This window comes from Chiloscyllium plagiosum, unplaced genomic scaffold (genome assembly GCF_037043375.1).
Source record: "Chiloscyllium plagiosum isolate Xiang-an unplaced genomic scaffold, Cpla_swu_hap1 HiC_scaffold_18, whole genome shotgun sequence".
Lineage (NCBI taxonomy): Eukaryota > Metazoa > Chordata > Chondrichthyes > Orectolobiformes > Hemiscylliidae > Chiloscyllium > Chiloscyllium plagiosum.
The window spans coordinates 22,822,883-22,828,968 of NW_028270156.1; positions in this window are offsets into that span (position 1 = coordinate 22,822,883).

Genomic DNA, 6,086 nt, shown 5'->3' on the forward strand with positions numbered 1-6,086 from the left:
AACCTGAGTATTGGGAAAAAGAAAAATGCTTTGTCAAAACTTTTCGATTTGCATTCATGAGGACATTTTATGAGAATATAAATTCAAGGAGAAACCCCAGCACTGACTCTGCATTTCAGGAAAGTGCTGACTGGTTGGCAAGTAAACTCTGATTGGTAGAAGCATTGCTGTGGAGAATTCACCCATTAATGTTGATCGACAGTTCATTGCCACGTTTTGTTAAGTTTTAAATCAGGTTGACTGTGATCAGTCAGGGCAACTTAATTTGGTTATCAGCGTGATTTCTCGCCCATTCAGGATTATCCACCAAATGATACCTAATTACAGAATCACATCTAATGTTAAACACTGTGTCTCAAGTTTTACAACGGGCAGGTTACATTTGGTCAGCACCTTGCTTGGTGCAAGCAACCAAATAGACATGCTGTTTGATGTAATTTCTCACTGAAAATATCTGGCATTGAAATTCATATCACACATCACTCACTATGTGATAGGCAGAACATCTTTTTGCCCTAATGGCATTTAGGCATGTAAGGAAATTCTTACATCTAGCTACAGATTTAAATAGAGCAAATGTAACATCTGCATATTGGAACAATTGAGAGTTTAAGAAGTTGTGTCATTCCATTGAAAAGACTTTTCTCATAAAACCCAACAGAGATAAATGTGAGCATTGGATCTAATGAGGATCCTGTGGCAATGCCAGTTATTTGAGCATTCATGGTGTTGTTGGAAGTAAACTCTGAAAGTTGCTAATTTTATAAATTCAACAAATCCTGATGCACACAATGGTGATGGGTCACCATGAGATAGTACAAATGTCTATGGCATCTTTGTATGGTATACTGGTGAATTAGCTAACAATGTTCAATTAAGCACAAAGGATCACTGCACTGCTATCAATATACATGTCCTGTATGGTCATCATAAACTGAAGGAATGCAGTCATTGATAAGATGGGCAAAGTTAAAAATCACACAACACCAGGTTATAGTCCAATAGGTTTAGTTGCAAGTATAAGCTTTCAGAACGTTGCTCCTTCATCAGGTAGCTAGTGGAGCAGGATCATAGGACAGAGAATTTATAGTAAAAGATCATTGTGTCGTAAAACTGATGCAATATATTGAACAAACCTAGATTGCTGTTAAGTCTTTAATCACTTAGAATGGATTGCAGATTTCAATTCATTTATATATAAATTCCCTAACTTCTTTCAAGTCACATTCCCGAGATAACTTAAGGTCTTTCCAAGTGGGCGGCATGGTGGCACAGTGGCTAGCACTGCTGCCTCACAGCGCCAGAGACCTGGGTTCAATTCCCGCTTCAGGCGACTGACTGTCTGGAGTTTGCACATTCTCCCCGTGTCTGCGTGGGTTTCCTCCGGGTGCTCCGGTTTCCTCCCACAGTCCAAAAATGTGCAGGTTAGGTGAATTGGCCGAGCTAAATTGCCCGTAGTGTTAGGTGTAAGGGGTAAATGTAGGAGAATGGGGTCTGGGTGGGTTGTGCTTCGGCGGGTCAGTGTGGACTTGTTGGGCCGAAGGGCCTGTTTCCACACTGTAAGTAATCTAATCTGTAAGTAATCTAATCTAAAACAAAAGTGACATCTCAGCTCAGACAATGCATTAAAGGTGGGAGGTTAGAGTCTGTTTGTATCCCAACCTTGAGTCAGAACAATTCTATTTCCAAAGTAGGAAGTTATAAAATGTCACTCGGGCTGACTGCCTACAGGTTGTGTGTTTTTGAACAAAATAGAATATATCTGCAAATACAAATCTGCTATGCAAATTCACCCCATAGACTTATGTGTGTGTGCGCATGAGTGTGAGGGAGAGAGAGTGTGTGCGCGAGTGTGACTGAGTAGTGCCTGTGAGAGTGTGTGTGCATGAGTGAGTGTGGGTGCCTGACAGACAGCATGTGTATGAGAGACGGTCTGCGTGAGTATGATCATGTGTAAGTGTGTGTGTGTGTGTGTACGTGCCCATGTGTGTAGTGTATTGGGTCACCTGTAGTGTGACATGAACCTAAGATGCTGGTTGAGGCCATCCTCATGGAGAAAGTGAGGACTGCAGATGCTGGAGATCAGAGCTGAAAATGTGTTGCTGGAAAAGCACAGCAGGTCAGGCAGCATCCAAAGAGCAGGAGAATCGACGTTTCGGGCATGAGCCCATTTCCTGAAGAAGGGCTCATGCCCGAAACGTCGATTCGCCTGCTCCTTGGATGCTGCCTGACCTGCTGCGCTTTTCCAGCAACATATTTTCAGCCATCCTCATGGCTACTAAACTTGGCTATCAGCCTCTGCTCAGCCACTCTGCATTGTTACATATCTCAAAGTCCGCCTTGAGGACGGTCACCTGAAGATCCAAGGCCAAATGTCTTTGACTGCTGAAATGCTCCCTGACTGGGAGGGGGCATCCCTGTCTGGCGATTGTAGCACAGTGTCCATTCATCTGTTGTTGTAGCGTCTGCTTGATCTCATCAATGTACCATGCTTCGGGGCATTCATGCCTGCAGCATATGAGATAGACAATGTTCGCCAAGTCATATGAGTACCTGTACTGCACATGGTGGATGGTGTCTTTATGTGTAATGGTAATATCCATGTCAACACTTTGACACGTCTTGCAGTGGTTGCCATGACAAGGTTGTATGGTGCTGTAGTCGATGTTGTCCTGAAGGCTGGGGAGAAAGTGAGGTCTGCAGATGCTGGAGATCAGAGCTGAAAATGTGTTGCTGGAGAAGCGCAGCAGGTCAGGCAGCATCCAGGGAACAGGAGAATCAACGTTTCGGGCATAAGCCCTTCTTCTTGCGGCAAACAATGATCTGCTTAAGATTTGGTGGTTGTTTAAAGGTAAGTGGAGGCAAAGGAAAGATCTCGGTGAGATGCTCATCCTCGTCGCTACTGTGTTGCAGGCTGTGAAGAACATGGCATCGTTTCTCAGATCCCAGGAAATACTGGACAATGAAGGGTACCCTATTGTTTGCATCCTATGTCTGTCTCCTGAGGAGGTCATTACGATTTGTCACTGTGGCACCTCAGAACTGGTGATCGATGAGTTGGGCATCATATCCTGTTCTTATGAGGATGTCTGTCAGCACCTTAAGGTGTCCGTCACGTTCCTCCTCATCTGAACAGATCCTCCTCATCTGAACAGCGTAGGGATTGTCCGAAGGGGATGGCTGTTTAATATGTTTAGAGTGGAAGCTTGAGAAATGCAGAATCATGAGGTTGTTCTTGAGCTTGCGGTAGTGTGAGGTACTGAGACGCCCATCCTTGATGGAGATGTATGTGTCCAAGAATGAGACTGATTCTAAAGTCCAAGGTAAGTCATACGCAGACCATCTCTCATACACACGCTCTCTCAGAAACACACACACCACCACGCTCACACCCTCTCAGGCATATACTCCATCACACTCACTCACACGCATGCACACACACATAGAAGTCTATACGTTTATGGGGTGAATTCGCATTTGTATTTGTAGATACATTCTATTTTGTTCAAAAAACACAATCTCTAAGCAGTCACTCCATGTAATATTTTATAAATTCCTACTTTGGAAGTAGAACAAGTCTGACTCAAGATTGAGATACTGACAGACTCTAACCTCCCACCTTTAATGCATTGTCTAAGCTGAGATGTCACCATTTTTTATAAAACCTTGTTATCTTGAGAATGTGACTTGAAAGAAATTCTAGAATTTACATATTAATGAATCAAAACCTGCAACTCCATTCTAAGTGATTAAAGATTCAACAGCAATCGAGGTTTGTTCAATACAATGCATCAGTTGCATGACACTTTGATCTTTTACTATGAATTCTGTGTCCTATGATCCTGCCCCACCAGCTACCTGACAAAAGCTTGTACTTCCAAATAAACCTGTGGTGTTGTGTGATTTTTAACTTTGTCCACCACAGTCCAACACTGGCAGCTCCACATCATTGATAAGATGAAGGGACATTACATTCGTGTGTCTTGGGAAACCTGGGCAAACACATTAGTAAGCCACGAGGATGAACCCGATTGTAAATATCACCAAACAGCTTAGCATTCTTTGCTGAGACCAGTAAATGCAGTTTTATCTTGTTTTCAAGTAATGTGTACTGAGCAGCACATCCAATGGATATAAATACAAATCTGTCATTAAAAACGGTGTGCATTTTGTTGACATAAGTCACATTTATTCAGAATGACTGTTCCAGTCCCTTTGTGAGGTTTACTGATTCCCCTGTCCAGGTTGACTTTGAGATGGAGGGGGGAAAAGGGGTTCCGGATAGCCGAACCCTGGGCTGCCCTCAACCTGCCATCTACAGAACCACTTTCCAGCCGGCTTACTGCTTGTCAATCCAAATTAGGAAGCTGGAAAAAATTAGTTTCCTGACATGCCAGAGATCTTTAAAATGTAACTCCACCGCCATCACCGTGGCTTGATGCCAGCTAATACAGGTCAACCTGAAGCTATGATTCTGGTCTGTATAGTACATGGTCACATCATTTGCACAATGAATTATTGAAAGAACTGAGAATAACTGTTTCTCATCTCCTGATTAGCAGTGTTATTTTTTTCAGAACGTGGGGATGGAAAGGAAGTTTGGGGAGATCAGGAAGCGGCAAGGGGAGAGATCAGTACCTGGTGGAATGGCATCAGTCCCAGAGACCTGCAGGAGGCTTGGGAGGGGGAAAAAGAGAGCCAAGGGGAGTGTGAAAGATGGGAGATCGAGAAGCAAAGGGACTCGCAGCTCCCGGGCCCTACTTTTCTCCCTCCTCAAAACTCCTCTGCAGAAATAGTTGGAAGCACTCAGCATTCCACAAAGAAATGTGATTTAGAATATCTTCAATTAAATCATTGAGATAAGCAATCTCAAACATTGGAAAAAAAATTTGAGATTGTAAAATGTTTGAAACTTTAATTAACTGAACCCTGTTTCTCCCTAATTTCTACCTGACCTATTTTAGTTTCTGTTTACACAGACCCACACAGCAATGTGGTTGACTCTGAACAACTGGGGATAGATAACAGATGCTGGCCTAGAAAGAAAATCTATACTCTTATATAAACAAACTCATGAAGTAAGACCTATCCTTTGCAAACCCTGACTCATCACCTTTGGGCAATACTTATGATCTAAGTTTGAAATTCTTAAAATTATGCGACACAGAAGCAAAAGTAGACTATTGAGCTTAATGAGTCGGTTCAATGTTCATTCTCAATTTATCTGATAATCCTCAATTCCAATTTCCTGTCTTTTCCCTATGATTTCCAATTCGCAGACAGATTTTTACTCAGTATATCTCCACCTTGAATATACTTACTGCCCCAGCCTCAACAGCACTCCATGGTGAAGAATACCACAGATTCACTCCATGTTGAGAGAAGAACTTCCTCAACATCTGTTACATATGGTCCTTTTACTCTGGGGATTGTAACCTTTTTAGATTCGTCAAGGAAAACAACTTTTCTGCATCTACCCTGTGAAGTCACCTACGAATTGTATGTTTCTATAGATTGCTTTTCATTCTTCTAAATGCCAAGTAATACAGCCCAACTTGCTCAACTTCCAAGCCAATTCCTTCCTACTCACATTCAACTTAGTGAACCCTCAGGACTGCCTCCAAAGACTTAGACAAGGGGACAAAAACTGCTCTCAGTATTCCCAACTCTGATAAACCAGTGCATTATATAGTTTCAGCAAGACTTTACTATTTTTATGTTCAATTTCCTTTGAAATAAAAACCAACATTTCATTTGCCTTCCTTATTATCTGAACTTCTATGTGAACTTGTTATGGTTTCTGTATCCCTCTGTGCTGTAGCTTTCTTCGATATTTCTCCATTTAAATAATAGTCAGCTCCTCTATTCTTTCCATCTAAACAAAATGACCAAGAGCCAGACTAGGTACAGAATGACAGATATAGAGGATGCAGTAGGATCCACTCCACAATCAGCAGGATAAGGGAAGGCCTGGGTGGACATGAGCAATGCCTAATCTATGTTTTTCAAGAAATAAGTGACTGTGGTTACCACATGGTTGGAATTTGATCAGATTAAAAATTAGAAATTGTATACACAACCTAAGG